Here is an 18509-nt window from a genome sequence, read left to right as displayed (position 1 = left end):
TATATATATATATTTACATATGTGTGTCTTTGTGTCTGTGTTTGTCCTCCATCACCGACTGATAACCGATGTTGGTGTGTTTGCGTCACTGTAACTTGGCAGTTTAGCAAAAGAGACCGATTGAATAAGTAATGGAGTTGATTCATTCGACTAAAAGTAATTCAAAGCAGTGCTCCAGCATGGCTGCAGTCTAATGACTGAAACGAGTAAAAGAAAAAGGATAAAACATACGTGCAAACATATATAGATACATATATAAATACTATACATGTATTGGATGCATTTCATTCTTACATACTTGCACACCAACATCATTACTGTTGTCATCAGTAATGGTGGCAGTAGTCAAGGCAGCTGCAGTGGAAACAGAGGCAACAGCAATGGTACCATCCCCATTATCATCTACATCAGTATCATCTCCATCATCGTCATCATCACAATCATCATAACCATCATCGACATAATTGCTTTTATGTCCATTTTCCAATATGAGTATGGGTTAAACTAACCAGATCGAAAGAATGTTGTCGTTCATCTTAGCCTTTCATCATCCTGTCTGTGTAGCCCAATGTCCAGAGATCTAATCTCATCCTTCTCCCTTCCCACATCTACTTTGGTCTTATTTTTTATAGGTCTTCCTTCCATCAACATTAAATAGCACTTTCCAACCATTCGTAGTAAATCTCTATAAACTTAATACCCGAGCATATAAAAAAGAAAAAAAAAACACATTCCACATAATTCTTCAACGTTAATAACAGTCAAGTCTAGACTAACTTATTAATAAATAGAGACAGAAAAAGAAGAGAAAAAGAAAAGACAAAAGTAAGCATCGACCAAATTCCAGTCTAGTGAATTGGAGACATAGGTAATATCAAAGATCACAAACAAAACAAATTTCTCAGCAATAATATTAACAACATCAACAACAATGATGACAATAATAATAATAATGGTGGTAGTAGTAGTAGTAGTAGTAGTAGTAGTAGTAGTAGTAGTAGTAGTAGTAAATGCCCTGATGCAGTACCAGGCAGTGGCTCTCATGGCTGCTGATCTTAATTGATTGGAAGTGTTATCATGTACGTTATTTTGTTTTGGTATAAAAGATGGGCTACAGCAAATATTCTGCTCAATACCACAGATTTGCTTGTCAGTTGTTTGACCTTAACCAGCTGACCATGTCCCTTAGTGGCTGGTGATATATGCATTTCTGATCACAAGCTGAAGCAGTTGGGGAGCATCATAGCCGTGTATTGAAAAGGAATTCTTAGAGGTTTGGATAATTCACCTTTGGAAACATGAGTGGTTCGTTCAACATCCTTAAACAATCCTTATTCAGGGACCTTTTGAGCAGGATGGACTACTCGACCAGAAGAAAATTCTAACTGGGCTCCACCTGCAAGGTCATGCGCTGTTTATCTTGATATGAGATCACCATGTCGCGCACTTATGGTTATGATGCATGTGCCTACAGTACCCTTATCAGACGGGGAGTCATGATGGGTATACTGGGCTTCGTATATTTTATCCCACCATCACTTTGATGGCATGCATAATAATAATAATAATAATAATAATAATAATAATAATAATAATAATAATAATAGTGTCCTTGAGAACAGTATCAGAAGGCATCAAGAGGAATATAAAGTAAATTGGAATAGAGTGCCCAGTAGAACTGTTACAAAAAGATTACCTCCTCAGTATGGCCAGAATAATCAGGAAAGTATTAGATAGCTGAAAAAAGCAAATAGCATGGTACCATAGGCAGCAGGTAGTAAACCTGCTATGGATGCAGGACTCCAGGAGCTCTAACAAAACCTGTGATAAAGAGAAAATAATAATAATAATGATAACTGTTACAAAAGGTTTGCCTCCTTGGCATGGCCAGAGTTATCAGGAAAGTATTAGATTGCTGAAAAGAATGGATAGCATGGTACCGTAGGCTGCATGTAGCAAGCCTGCTATGCATGCAAGACCCAGGAACTTCAACAAAGCCTGTGATAAAGAGAAGTAATAGTGATAATAATAATAATCCTTTCTACAAAAGACACAAGGCCTGAAACCTTTAGAGAGGGTGCTAGTTGAATACATCTACTCCAGTGTGTAAATGGTACTTATTCCATTAACCCTGAGAGGATAAAAGACAAAGCATTTTGCCTGGTATGTTAACAATACTTTTCTACTCTAGGCACAAGGCCCAACTAGATTGACTCAAGTACTCAACTGGTACTTAATTTATCGACCCCAAAGGGATGAAAGGCAAAGTCGACCCCAACAGAATTTGAACTCAGAACATAAAGACAGACGAAATATCGCTAAGCATTTTGCCCAGCATGCTACCAATTCTGCCAGCTCACTGATTTATTATTGATTTCAAATTTTGGCACAAGGTCACCAATTTCAGGCAGGGGGTAAACCAACTGTATCAACCCCAGTGCTCAACTGGTACTCATTTTATTGACCCTGAAAGGGTGAAAGGCAAAGTTGACCTTGGCAAAATTTGAAGTCAGAATCTAATGACATTTTGTCTGGCATACTAAGGATTCTGCCAGCTCACAGAATAGGGACGGTGATGATCGCCATCATCATGATCATGATCAAGATGATGGTAATGATAATGATGGTGATGGTGGTAGCGGTGACAGTGATGTTGATGGAAGTGGTGGTGGGGATGATGATGAGAGTAGCAACAACAATGGCAACAATAATAATGAGTTCTTTCTTTTGCCATGAGGGCATCAGATGAGGGCAATGTTACAAGGACAGTCTACAATTTTTGTTGGGGGTTTTACATAAAAGATGAAAGGGAGAGGAGTCAGAAATAAAATATACCTAGAGTACATGTTATATAAACACATCCATGATACTTTAACTAGTCTTATTCTTTCTTTTTAAAAATCCATCCATGTCTACATGGTTAAAAGGTTTTCTTTGCAACCATGTGGTTTTAGGTTCAGTCCCACTGCACAGCACCTTGGACAGATGTCTTCTACTATAGCCCCAGGCCAACCAATGCATTCTGTGTGCATTTGGAATCTGGAAACTGTGTAGAAGCCTGTCATGTGTGTCTATATATTATCTTTTACTTTTTACTTGTTTCAGTCATTAGACTGTGGCCATGCTGGGGCACCTCCTTGATATATCTCTTATTATAAAAGGCGGATTTTATCTGCCTCCCTTTGTAAGTTATAGAAATCTACAATATAGGATTTCTTCAATTACAATTTACGTAGCATTTTTAAGAGTAGAATGCATCGGGTCATGCCAGGTCCAGTTTTTAAAATTTAAACTCCAATTAAGCAAAATTTACAGAAAACTCACATTCTGGTGTGTGTGTCAAATGCTTTTCTTAATGTGGTTTACACCACACGCACACGCACACACACAGTGTGCAATGAATAAAATGAAAGTAAATAGCGACAGAGTGATTTGAGGAAGACTAAACTGAAAGTATTTAAACCACTACTCAAAAAATAAAAAAACACAGCAAACAGAAACAAATAAATACATAACGATTTACTCCTCACACAATTTCTTCAATTAGAGTGTACCCATGATTTTTCAGAGTACTTCAGTGGGTGATGCCATAAAAAATTTCTTTCAATTTTACCACCAATTAAGACAAAATTCGAGAAAACTCAATATTTTAACATTTCACTCCGAAAGCATTGATGTACATGTGTGCGTGCGTGAGTGTGTGTGTGTGTGTGTGTTTGATGGGTTGTGCGACACAGAAAGTGTGGTGTGTAAGTGATGTGCTTTTGTTAGTGTGTGTAAAGAGACAGACAGAGTGAAAGACAGAAATAAGCGCGCGTAATTGAAAGTTTTCACTATGATATCATCACGTGCGAAAAAATTTGAAGGGTTTTGAACAATTGAGATACAGATGTCACGCCTGTATTGAAAACATTGCTAAGCTGCCGTAATTGCTTAATTAAGACTTTGTTTAAATTGAAAGGGGCAAATATGTGACGAGGTTGAAAAAAAATACCCCAGAAAAAAAAATGTACTGCTGGTATTTATATAATTCACTACTATTTTGCTACAATGTCATGAAAAAGAAAAAATTTAGGTATGTAAATCGAATTCGCCACCCCCTTTTCCCGTTCGCGTTTGTGTAAAAAAAATTATTATTTAAGTTTTAAAAATTATTTACTTTGTTCAAAAAATATTAATATTAATTAATTTTCAAGAATTATTTTATTTTATTCTGTAAAATAGTAATTAATTCATTTATCTGTAAATCCGCGAGGTTGTTACTCAGGCACCTAGAATGGTAACCTTCAACTAACACTATCTCCTCCGAGACCCTGCGGCGCAAGTTGACCAAAATTGAGAGTATGGTAGAAGAAGGGTTGCTCTTCCTTCCGTAGAACATAAAATTCAAATCGGACCATGTTAACACCAAAAATTATTTACATCAAAAAGATGCTTTTTTCTATGAAAATTCCTATTTTTTACGATTTTTTCACTGCTGTGTCGCCACTTTTCGGTGTATTTCGACCAGAAAAATGTTCACAAAATTTTTACTTTTCAAAATTACAATTCCAGCGGGTCGAAACAAACCTGAGCAACGCCGGGCGATACTGCTAGTATATATATATATATATATTTATAGATATATAATAATATATATGCTGGCCCCCGTGCCGGTGATACGTAAAAGCACCATCCGTTCGTGCCCGTTGCCAGCCTCGCCTGGCCCCCGTGCCGGTGACACATAAAAGCACCATCCGTTCGTGGCCGTTTGCTAGCTCTGTCTGGCTCCCGTGTTGGTGGCACGTAAAAGCACCATCCGTTCGTGTCCGTTACCAGCCTCGCCTGGCCCCGTGCCGGTGACACGTAAAAGCACCATCCGTTCGTGGCCATTTGCTAGCTCTGTCTGGCACCTGTGCAGGTGGCATGTAAAAAGCACCCACTACACTCACGGAGTGGTTGGCGTTAGGAAGGACATCCAGCCGTAGAAACACTGCCAGATCTGACTGGGCCTGATGAAGCCTTCCAGCTTCACAGACCCCAGTTAAACCGTCCAACCAATGCTAGCATGGAGAACGGACGCTAAATGATGATGATGATGATGATGATATGTATATAATACACACTCACACACACATACACATACACACATATGTATGTGTGCATATGTATGTGATGTGTGTGTGTGTGCCTTTGTGTTTGTATTCCCCCACCCAACACCACTTGACAACTACTGTTGGTTTGTTTACATTGACCCTAGTGCTTAACTGGTACTTATTTTATCAACCTCAAAAGGATGAAAGACAAAGTTGACCTTGGTGGAATTTGAACTCAACGGTGTGTCTGGCATGCTAGCAATTCTACCAGCTCACCAACTAGAACATCTCCATAACTTAGCAGTTCAGCAAAAGAGACCAGCAGAATACTTACAACATTTAAAGATGAGTACTGGAATCAATTTTTTTAACTGAAACCCTTCAAGATAGTGCCCCAGCAGAGCCACAATCCAACGACTGAAAGAAATCAAGGATTTGGGTGTGTGGTAAGAAGTTTGGTTCCCAACCACATGGTTCCAAGTTCAGTCCCACTGTGTGGCACTTTGGGCAAGTGTCTTCTACTATAACCTCAAGCTGACCAAAGCCCTGTGAATGAATTTGGTAGACAAAAACTGAAAGAAACTTGTCATGTGTGTGTGTGTGTGTGTGTGTGTGTGTGTGTGTGTGTGCATGCCCCCATGTATGCGTGTGTATGTATCTATGTGTGCATCGTTGTGTCTGTGTTTGTCCCCCGCTACTATTTGACCAACCAGTCTTGGTTTGTTTGCATCCCCATTACTTAATGTTTTGCAAAAGACACCAATAGAATAAGTAGCAGGCTTAAGAACAAAAAGGTCCTGTGGTCAATTAGTCCAACTAAAACCCTTCAAGATGGTGCCCCAGCATGGCCACAGTCAATTGACTGAAACAAGCAATACTTAATTTATATGACTTTGGAAAAATAAAAGACAAAATCAGCCTTGGGCGGATTTGAACTCAGAACATAAAAGACATATATAAACACAATAGATTTTTGTCCTTCACTCTACTCCTGTTAATTCACTACTAGAGTCTATATTTATTCTAAGGTTAATGGAAGGGGAATTTTATTTATATTCCTCCAGGTTACCAACAATTTGGTGGGATCGACTTCCAGCTACAACCACCAAAGAAGATACGTTTTGCTATCTTTTTTAATATCTCTCCCTCAGAGTAAAAATTTCCTAAAACTGCAATATAGCCAATACAAAGAAATATATTCCATTCTCAAGTATGAGAGAAAACACATAAGATTAAATACACACTCATGTCTACAATATCAAAATATATTAGTTGTGAGTAAAAGCATAAATGGAAGCTACACCGCATGAATGACAAATGAAAGTAAAATCCAGAAGCATTAAAAACACTTCTTTCCGCTGGTAATCTATAATAATAATAATAATAATAATGATGATGATGATGATGATGATGATGATGATATTAATAATAATAATATTAATAATAATAATAATAATAATAATAATAATAATAATAATAATAATAATAATTATAATAATAATAATAATAATAATGTCAACAAATTGAACAAATCGAACAATAAACCGCATACCCGAAAATTGAACCAAATTCTGATTGAAAAATCAGCTACTGGATCAAATCTTCCCAACACACAGGAGCTGGACGCACCCTACAACTGGAATATTCCAACAGATGGCCATCCATGCTCGTCATCAAATAATCAAAAGAAAAAGAAGGAAAAATGGTCTAGGGAAGATAATAAAGAAGTTCTTGAGGCCTTCTACCATGCCATATATTTCCCCACAGATAAATCTAACACTGTACAAACATACTTAAACTGGAGACAGAAACACCCTGAAATAAGACCCTACATAGACAGTAACAAACTTGCCAATGTCAGAAGAAACATTATAAAAAAAAAATTACTGACTGAAGTAGAGATTGATCAAGTTAGACAAGCAGTAACGGATAGAATGAACGAAGCTGCAACTTAAGAAGATAATACAGAGGAAATAATTATAGACCAGCCCAGGGCTGATAAAAACGAAGTAAGGATTGAAAGAGTTAGTATAAGTGATAGGCAAAGTGAAATACTCCCTGAACCAATCATAAACACTAAGACAGATGAACATCAAATAGATAAAGAAAGTCACACAAATATTGACCCAACAGAACTACATGAGCTAAAAAATCAAATCATGATTGAATGACGGAAAATTAAAGAAACCAGCATGGATGAACGTGATACACTCCTTAAAATCCGCAACTCTAACCAAAACATGAAAATAATTGGTAAAATCTGGCTTGCACTTAAGGATATAATTTCAGCTAATGATGTTGATATCACAAATCTCAACCACCTATACTATGCATCCGTGAAAATCTCAACGATCCTATGTGGTGTAAAGATTAGAAAACGGCAACATTTCCACAAAAAGCCTTCTTGGCAAGAGTGTCTGCAACAACAAATTAAACTATTTAGATCTGACATTGAATATTTGAAAAACCTTAAGGTTCACAAGACTACCAAACCTACAAAAACCCAAAAATTGCTGAAAAAATACAATATGAAAACTATACTTGATATTGATGCCACCATAGAAACCATCAAACAAAAGGTATCTGCCAAAGCTGCCCGCATAGCGAGGTATGAAAAGTGTGTTAGATTTTTCAAGGACAACAACATGTTCAAAAATAACCCCAAGAATTTTTACAGGAAGATAGGAAAAACAGCGTTTACTGCAAGGTCTGTACCATCAAAAGAAGAAGTGCAGGGATTTTGGAATAAAATTGGGCAGAAGAAAAAACACACAACGAAAAGGCCCCCTGGATTGACAAAATATCTACAGAACTGGACCCCTTAGAAGAGCAAAAGTGGGAGGGTGTCAAGGTAGAAGATATAAGATCTGCTCTCAGGAGGTCAAGCAAATGGAAGTCTCCAGGAAAGGATAAAATTCCTAACTTCTGGCTGAATGCCTTCCCAGAGAGCCATGAACTGCTAACAGAACTGTACAATGATGTTTTGCAACACCCTAGTAGGATGCCTCTTTGGCTAGTTAATGGGTTAACATTCCTGCTTCCAAAAAGTGAAGAAACAAATGAACCAAAAAACTATAGACCCATAACCTGCTTAACAACTATGTACAAAACGCTAACATCTGTCCTGACGGAATATACTTATAGTTTTTTAACAGACAGCAACATATTCCCTAATGAACAGAAAGGATGTAAACGTGGATCCTATGGCTGTAAAGATCAACTACTCATCAATAAGATGATCTTAGAAGATTGTCACAAACGATACAAAAACTTATCAATAGCCTGGATAGACTATAAAAAGGCTTTTGATAGCCTACCACATAGCTGGATTAGGAAATGCCTGGAAATGTATAAGATAGCACCTACTCTGCGAAACTTTTTGACTGTAAGTATGAGATCATGGAGAACCACACTAACTCTGAACAGTGACAATGAATCCCTAAATGCTGGTGATGTAAAAATTTTGTGTGGCATTTTCCAGGGTGACTCACTGTCACCACTCCTCTTTTGTTTAGCCTTAATACCTCTCTCAAAACTGCTCAATGATGCACAGTACGAGTATAAAATGTTTGATAAAAATATAAATCATCTCATTTACATGGATGATTTAAAGCTTTTTGCAAAAAATGACCAACAACTCAAGGGCTTACTAGTGATAGTCAAACAATTCAGTGACGACATCAGAATGCAATTCGGCCTCGATAAATGTGCAAAAGCTACCTTTATCAAAGGAAAAATGACAGAAACATCTAATGTTAACCTTGACCAGCAGAATGTCATAAAAGAACTAGACCCAGTGGAGAGCTACAAGTACCTAGGGGTAATTGAAGGGAACGGAATAAGGCATTCAGAGATGAAGGAAAGGATCGGGAGAAAATGCTATCGAAGAGTGAGAGCAATACTCAAGACAGAGCTGAATGCAAGAAACAGAACTAAGCGATCAATGCATTAGCCATACCAGTAGTGACTTACAGTTTCAATATCGTTAACTGGTCAATTGCTGAAATATGTCAGCTCGACAGAAAAATAAGAAAACTGTTGACAATGCATAGAATGCACCACCCTAAGGCAGATACAGAACGACTCTATCTGCCAAGAAAAGAGGGAGGCCGTGGTCTTTTGCAACTGGCAATAACAATGAAAATTGCTACAATTGGCCTAGACATCTACCTGAAAACGTCTGAGGACTGGATGTTAAAACTTGTCTCAAAACATGAAAACAAGAAAGCATCATACTCAGTAACAAAACAGGCAAAGGAATATGTAAGTGAATTCCGAATACAACAAATTTCAGAATTAGAGATAGACATACAAGAAACAAGCACAGAAAAAGCTAGGCACATGAAAACCCGTGCCAAAACTGCGGCCTTAGATATTCTGAATAATAAATGGCAAGAAAAACCTCTCTATGGCAAATACCCAAAGAGAGCAAATAATGCAGATATTGATAAAACCCTGACCCATCAATAGCAGCTCAAGATCAATGCCTACCAACAAGAAACTACCAGGCCAACATATTAAAGAACGGCAGTAGCCCAACATGTCGTGTATGCCGACAACAAAATGAAACCATTGACCATGTTGTCTCCAAATGCAGTCTTCTAGCGCCTACAGAGTACCTCAACAGGCATAATAGAGCTGCACAATATATTCACTGGGTAATTTGCAAAAACCTGGATTTGCCCCATGAAAAAAACTGGTGGGAACAAAATCCACCTCCAGTGCTTGAAAATGACCACATCTCACTCCTCTGGAACTTCACCATTCAAGCTGACAGAAAGATAGATGCAAATAGGCCAGACATCATATTGAAAGACTTCAGACAAAGAACATGCCCCCTCATTGATATGACTGTCCCAATCGATATAAACGTATCTGTCAAAGCCTATTAACCCGGAACTGCCAGGCCAATGTGATGAAAACTGAGCAAATATAAAGATCTTGAAATAGAAATCAGCAAAATGTGGAACCTGAAGACTAAAACAATACCTGTTGTCATAGGTGCCCTGGGAATGATAGTGAAAGGAGCTGATTGCTACCTAACTCAGATACCAGGAAACCCCAAAATGGCAGAAATTCAAAAGATAGTGCTCATGGGAACTGCTCATCATCATCATCATCATCATCATCATCGTTTAGCGTCCATTTTCCATGCTAGCATGGGTTGGACGGTTCTACTGGGGTCTGTGAAGCCAGAAGGCTTCATCAGGCCCAGTCAAATCTGGCAGTGTTTCTACGGCTGGATGCCCTTCCTAACGCCAACCATTCCGTGAGTGTAGTGGGTGCTTTTTACGTGCCACCCGCACTGGTGCCAGACAGAGCTGGCAAACGGCCACGAATGGATGGTGCTTTTTATGTGCCACCGGCACGAGGGCCAGGCGAGGCTGGCAATGGACACGAAACGGGGCGGTGCTGGCAACGGTCGCGAAACGGAAAGTTCTCTTACATGCCACCGGCACTGGTAACACATCTGCAATTTCCATTGATCGATTTCGATTCTGATCCTCATCCTACGCAAAATACTCTCTATGTAATCCCAAGGTTTAAAACAAACTTTTTTCTTTTTAATTTATGTATTAAACATTCACTAGTACAACACCAAAAAAAAACCCAAATATATGGCACACTAGGCATAACAACAATGTGAACTTCCAACCTGTTGTCTCTTGAGGTCTCTGGGTGAGACTTGGAGCCAACTTGTACAGACATAAAGCAAAAGTCAAACATAGAATAATAATAATAATGATGATGATGATGATGATGATGATAATAATAATAATAATAATAATAATAATAATAATAAGGCTCTGGTATTCAGCATGCAAGCATGAAAGAGAAAATCAGGAAGGAATGTTATAGGAGAGTTCGTGCAGTCCTGAAATCTGAACTAAATGCACGTAACAAGGTGTTAGCTATAAATTCCTTAGCAGTTCCAGTTGTTACTTATAGCTACAATGTGTTGAACTGGAATATGAGTGAAGTAAAGAATATAGATAGAAAAATACGCAAGCTGCTGAGTTGTAATAGGATGCACCACCCAAAGGCAGACGTAGATCGCCTTTACCTTCCCAGAGCCCAAGGAGGTCGAGGCCTGATCCAATTTGAACTAGCTTACAAAACAACCACAATTGGACTGGCCAAATATCTCGAAATATCGAATGACTGGATGCTAAAGCTCGTGGAAAATCACGAGAGACGAAAGAAGCTTCATTCTATCATCAAGGAAAGCAAAAAATTTGCTATTGATCTCGTGCAGGATACCCAAACTGAACAACCCGAGGGAAGTACGGCAACTATTGTTGCAAAGAAGGTGAAAATGATGGCAATGGAAAAAGCGCACGAGCAATTGGCTGATAGGTGGGGGGAGAAACTTCTGCACAGCAAATATGTGACCCGCAGCAAACAAGCTGATGTTGACCAGAAGCAAACCCATCAGTGGCTGCGGAGCTCAGGGCTAAAAGCAGAGAGCGAAGGTTTCATCCTGGCTGCTCAAGACCAAAGCCTATTAACCCGGAACTGCCAGGCCAATGTGATGAAAAATGGAGCAGACCCAAAATGCCGATTCTGCAACGACATGATTGAAACAGTGGACCACCTAATCTCTGGATGTAAAGTTTTAGCACCAGTGGAGTATAAATTAAGACATGACAGAGTTGGCCAATATCTCCACTGGCTAATAAGTCGGCATTACAATATCAAAACTGCCGACAAGTGGTATAATCACCACCCTGAGGCTGTAACTGAAGGAGAAAATGTAACCATTCTGTGGGACTTTCCAGTACATACAGACCGAACCATCAAGGCCAATAAACCAGATATTGTTGTGAAAGACCAAAACAATAAAGTTTGCTTATTGATCGACATGAGCATCCCCTGTGATCATAATATCTCAGCGAAAGAGTTTGACAAGCTCAGAAAATATAAAGACCTACTCATTGAAATTGAGAAAATGTGGCATCTCAAGGCGGTTACAATACCAGTGATCGTAGGAGCACTAGGAATGATCAAGAAGGGAACCGAAAATTATATGAGAATGATCCCTGGCTTACCATCCCTGCAAGAAGTGCAAAAGATTGTCTTAACTGGTACATCACACGTATTGAGAAGAGCATTGTCGATGTGAGAACTGTTGCTGCTCATGTATTTTAATTTAACTTAAAAAAAAAAAAAAAAAAAAAAAATGAACGAACTACTGAGTTTGGTTTAATGGCCTACCAATATACACTATGAGTTTCTTTGCCCTAGGAGTCGGGAAGACACTCGGCAAGAAATGGAAGAAAATTTGAAAGAAGAAAAAAAAAGTAATAATAATAATAATAATAAATTGGATGCGGATATAAATGTTACGGCAAAACGATCAGCCACCTTTTATATATGGATGACCTAAAACTATACGCTGCAAATGACAAGCAGCTGGAAACACTATTAAAGAGAGTTCATGGATTTACCAAAGAAATAGATATGAAATTGGATTAGAAAAATGTGCCAAAGTAACCCTGAAAAGAAGAAAACTAGTTAAGAGTAGCAACATCACACTAGATAAAACCAATGAAATAAAAGAATTAGACCAAAGCCAAAGAAATAGATATGAAATTTGGATTAGAAAAATGCGCCAAAGTAACCATGAAAAGAGGAAAACTAGTTAAGAGAAGCAACATCACACTAGATAAAACCAGTGAAATAAAAGAATTAGACCAAAGACAAACTTACAAATACTTAGGAATCCATGAACTAGATAAGACACAACACACACAAAGGAAAGAGAAAATAAAAAAAGAATATTATAGACGAGTTAGATCAATACTAAAAACAGAGCTCAATGCTAAAAACAAGATAATAGGTATTAACACTTTAGCTGTCCCAGTTATAAGTTACAGCTACAATATCCTTAACTGGACACTAAATGAACTGACCAAAATAGATAGGAAAACAAGAAAAATAATGACAGGATCTAGGATGCATCACCCAAAATCTGACATAGAATGACTATATATACAACGTATAGAAGGTGGCAGAGGCCTTATACAGCTGGAAAACTACAATAAAATAAACACCAGAGGACTGCAAAAATATCTACTTCAGAAGGAAGGAAAACTGATACAAATAGAGGCAAAACACGAGCAAAACAAAAAACTGTTCTCAGTATTTAAGGAAGCTGACAAATACAAACAAGAAATCATACCACTTAATAAATATGAAGAAGAAGAAGAAGGAGAAGAAGAAGAAGAAGAAGAAGAAGAAGAAGAAGAAGAAGAAGAAGAAGAAGAAGAAGAAGAAGAAGAAGAAGAAGAAGAAGAAGAAGAAGAAGAAGAAGAAGAAGAAGAAGAAGAAGAAACAAAAGCTATAAAACAAATGAAATCCAAACTAAAAATAGAACAGCAACGAACCATGATAAAACGATGGCAAGAAAAGCCCCTTCATGGTAAATACTGGACTAAACTAAACGTAAAAGAAATAGACAAAGAAAAATCCCAGCAATGGTTGAGAAGCTCAGGACTCAAAGCAGAGACAGAGGGATTTTTAATTGCAGCACAAGACCAAAGCCTCCCCACCAGAAATTACCAAAAACATGTAATGAAAAGAAATATTACAAGTAACTGCAGAATATGTGGAGATGGACAAGAATTAATAAATCATATTATCTCTGGCTGCTCAGTCCTGATTAAGAAGGAATATATTCACAGACATGACAGAGTTGGAACCTACATACACTGGAAGCTATGCCAACATTATGGAATCACAACAGAAAAAAGATGGTATAGGCACACACCAGAAAAGGTCACAGAAAACGAGAAAGCAACCATACTCTGTGATATGCCGTTACACACAGATAGAGAAATTAAAGCCAACAGACCAGATATAGTTGTCAGAGATCATGAAGAAAAAAAATGCTTTCTAATTGATGTATCAATACCGGCAGATGACAACGTGTCTCTAAAAGAAATGGAGAAACTTTCAAAATACAAAGACCTGGAAATAGAGGTAACCAGAATGTGGAATCTAAAAACAGAAACAATTCCTATCATAGTAGGTGCATTAGACATGATAAAAAAATACATAACAAAAACACCAGGACTTACAAACACATATAACATACAGAAAATTGCACTACTAGGCACTGCACACATCCTACGCAGGACACTTTCCATACAATAACCATCAGAGCATCACAACAAATCACAGCACATACCCAAGGCACACAGAGCTGCGCTCGGTAGTGAAGGTGAGCTGGCATAAACGTTAGCACGCTGGGCGAAATGCGTAGCCGTATTTCGTCTGCCGTTACGTTCTGAGTTCAAATTCCGCCAAGGTCGACTTTGCCTTTCATCCTTTCGGGGTCGAAAAATAAAGTACCAGTTATGCACTGGGGTTGATGTAATCGACTTAATCCGTTTGTCTGTCCTTGTTTGTCCCATCTGTGTTTAGCCCCTGGTGGGTAGTAAAGAAATAGGTAGTGAAGTGAAAGCACGATATAAAAATAAAACTACTGAATGATAATAATAATAATAATAATAATAATAATAATAACAATAATGATAATAATAATAATACGCTCTGCTACCATATGCCCTTATGTAGTACCAGGCAGTGGCTCTCGTGGCTTCTGATCTTAACTGATTGGAAGTGTTATCATGTAATTGTTTTGATATGGTATAAAAGATGGGCTACAGCAAATATTCTGTTCAATACCACAGATTTGCTTGTCAGTTGTTTGACCATAACCAGTTGAGCATGTCTCTTAGTGGCTGATGATATGTGCATCTCTGATCACAAGCAGAAGCAGTGGAGAAGCATCATAGCCATGTGTTGAAAGGAATTCTTAGAGGTTTGGATAATTCACCTTTGGAAACATGAGTGTTTTGTTCAACATTCTTAAACAACCCTTATTCAGGGACCTTTTTAGTGGGATGGGTTACTCGACCAGAAGAAAATTCTAACTGGGCCCCACCTGCAAGGTCATGTACTGTTTATCTTGATATGAGATCACCATGTCGTGCACATACGGTTGTGATGCATGTGCCTAGTGTACCCTTATCAGATGGGTAGTCATGATGGGTATACTGGGCTTTGTATATTTTACCCCAGTGTCATATTGATGGCATGCACTGCTCTCTCACTCAATAATAATAATAATAGTAGTAGTAGTAGTAGTAGTAGTAGTTAGTAGTAGTAGTGGTGGTGGTGGTGGTGGTGGTGGTAGTGGTCGTGGTGGTCGTGGTGGTCGTGGTGGTCGTGGTGGTAGTAGTAGTAGTAGTGTAGTAGTAGTAGTATAGTAGTAGTAGTAGTAGTAGTAGTAGTAGTAATGATGATGATGATGATGATGATGATTATGATGATAACATCCAGAAAAATGCAATGAATAAATAAGATTTAAATTTAAATATTTTTACTTTTTATCCCTTCTGTCTGGTTTACAATCCTTGACTATAATTTGGAAAAAATATATATATACAAAAACAAAAACAAATAAAAAAAAAAGAAACATGTTTGGTTTAAGAATATGGAAAGAAAGAAAAGATAAACATTATTGTGCATATCATCAGAAATCTGTAATTTGACACTTTAATAGTATGTTTCTGAATTAGCGATGGCATTTTGAGGTTAAAGTACTAAGTGTGTCATACACACACACATACACACACACGTATACATGTATGTATATATATATATATGTGTGTGTGTATATACATGTATGTATATATGTATATATGTAAATATATACATACACATACACATGCATATATATATATTAATACAAAATTATACGTATAAATATAAATATTACATATATATTTCTTGAATATACATACATATGTATATTTACACACACACAAATGCATATATGTATGTAATATACACTTCACTAATACAAATATGTGTGTTAGTAGAGGGAGAGAGAGCGAGGGGTGGGAGAGAGAGATAAACAGACAGACAGACAGACAGAAACAGAGAAAGTGGGAGAAAGCAGATTAGTGTTAATTTACTATAAAACCAAGATTTGTTGAGAAAACAGTTTTGCATTCGATGCATTAGCTGATGTATGCTGCAGGGGTAGGTCCACTGGTATGGCTACCTAATACAAGTGGCTACCACATGCTGGGAAAAAAATTGCAATGAGCTGCAGTGGGAGGATATGTGACATGTGGCATAAGAGTATGTAAGCCAGTACAGAGACACACCAAGATCACACATGCTAAAAAGAAAAAAATGAAGTACAAATAATTCTACATGGTAGTGAGACATGGGCCCTGAATGCAGAGGACATATGAAGGCTAAAGAGGAATGAGCTAGTATGCTTCCCAGGATGTGCAATATAAGGGTATAACATGTGATAGAGTGTTCGTGCGCTGAGAGAAAAGTTAGGTGTAAGAGGATTTAGATTCAGTGTGCAGGAGAGAAGATTGCGCTGGTTTGGTTATGCAATGCAGATGGATGTTGACAGCTCTGTAAAAGAAGTGCCAATCACTCAAAGTGGATGGAATTCATGGAAGAAGGAAACCCAGGAAGATATGAGAAGAAGTATGGAACGATGATCTCAGAACACTGAACATTATGGAGGAGATGATAAAGAACCAAGATATATTTCTTTACTGCCCACAAGGGACTAAACACAGAGGGGACAAACAAGAACAGACAAAAGGATTAAGTTGATTACATCGACCCCAGTGTGAAACTGGTACTTTATCGACCCCGAAAGGATGAAAGGCAAAGTCAACCTCGGTGGAATTTGAACTCAGAACATAACGACAGACGAAATACCACTAAGCATTTCGCCCAGCACGCTAACGTTTCTGCCAGCTCACCCTGGACTATGCTGCACTCAAGAAGACCTGTCCTCCAAGGCAGAATTATTAATGCTGCTCCTCTTGATGAAGAGGATTGGCCTGCAATAGTCTTGTGCTGGTGCCATGTAAAAATCACACATGTTGGCGCCATGTAAAATCGCTCATGCTGGTGCCATGTTAAAAGCACCCAGCACACACTGTAAACTGGATGGCATTAAGAAAGGCATCCAGCTGTAAAAACCAAGCCAAATCATACTGGGGCAGCTCTCCTGCTTGCCAGCTCTGGTCAAACCATCCAACACATGCCAGCATGGAAAACAGATGTTAAAGGATGATGATGAAGATGAATGTCAGATTGAAATGAGTCAGATTGAAGGGTTTTAGTCAAACAAATCAATCCCAGTGTTAATTTTTTTTTGTTTTTTAAAGTCTGGTACTTATTCTGTTGATCACTTTTGTTGAACTGCTAAGTTGTGGGAACTTAAAATAAAGCCAACACCAATTGCCTTGCAATGGTGGGAGACAAACACAAGCACACATGCATATATACACATGTGTATGTGTGTGTTGTGTGTTAATACATACATACATACATATATATATATATATATATATACACACACACATACACACATATATATATATATATATATATACTCACATATATATATATATATAAAACACACACACACACACATATATATACACACTGGAAACTACTGCTGCTGCTTATAGTTCCATATGGAGTAAAGGAAAGAGAGTGATTACTATGAGATAAGAGAGAGTGAATGTTCTTCTTAAGGAGAGAGAGCCACTTCAGGGTTTGTGTGCATGTGTGTGTAAAATATATCTACGATCGGCTTCTTTCAGTTTCCATCTATGAAATCTACTCACAAGGCTTTGGCCAACCAAAGCTATTGTAGAAGACACTTGCCCAAAGTACCACACAGCGAGACTGAACCCAAGACCCCATAGTCTGGAAGCAAGCTTCTTACCACACAGTATACCTGCACCTATAAAAAAAAGTACTATACCCAACATGTAGCTTAAACCCACATGCTCAAGAGTAAGAGTCTGAAGCTCTACCATTTAAGCAAGCTGAATGTGGCATGATTTTAGAAATTTTGGCAGGTGAAATGACTGTTTAAAAACACCTTTTTTGGCTCATCTCTTTTACAAGTATTCAGAGCAAATTTCTGATCCAACATTTTAACGATGACCATTCCATCTTTTTACATATCCTAGTATACATTGTCTAATATGAGCTTACATTTTTTAAGATACTGTTTTCCTGTATACGAGGTGATGTAGTATGTAATGTAAACATCTAAACACCATCAGTATCTTTTCAAATACTGCTACATTTTAGATGGAAATTTTGGTCCTCCAAAATCATCTTAAAATTAGATGGCCCGAACACATAAGCAATATGGAGCTATGGCAAAGAACAAATCAAGTTTTGATTAGGGAGCAAATGTTTAAGAAAACGTGGAAGTGGATTAGTAGCACACTTAGAAAAGACGCACAAAATGTAGTGAAAAGTGCTTTACAGTGGAAACCGGATGGATTTAGAAAGAGAGGTAGGCCTAAGAACTCATGGCATAGATCAACACAAAAGGAACTAGAGAAAGGGGGACATCCATGGCAG

The sequence above is a fragment of the Octopus sinensis genome, linkage group LG2 (assembly GCF_006345805.1).
Source record: "Octopus sinensis linkage group LG2, ASM634580v1, whole genome shotgun sequence".
Lineage (NCBI taxonomy): Eukaryota > Metazoa > Mollusca > Cephalopoda > Octopoda > Octopodidae > Octopus > Octopus sinensis.
Note: the sequence above shows the minus strand (reverse complement) of the source record.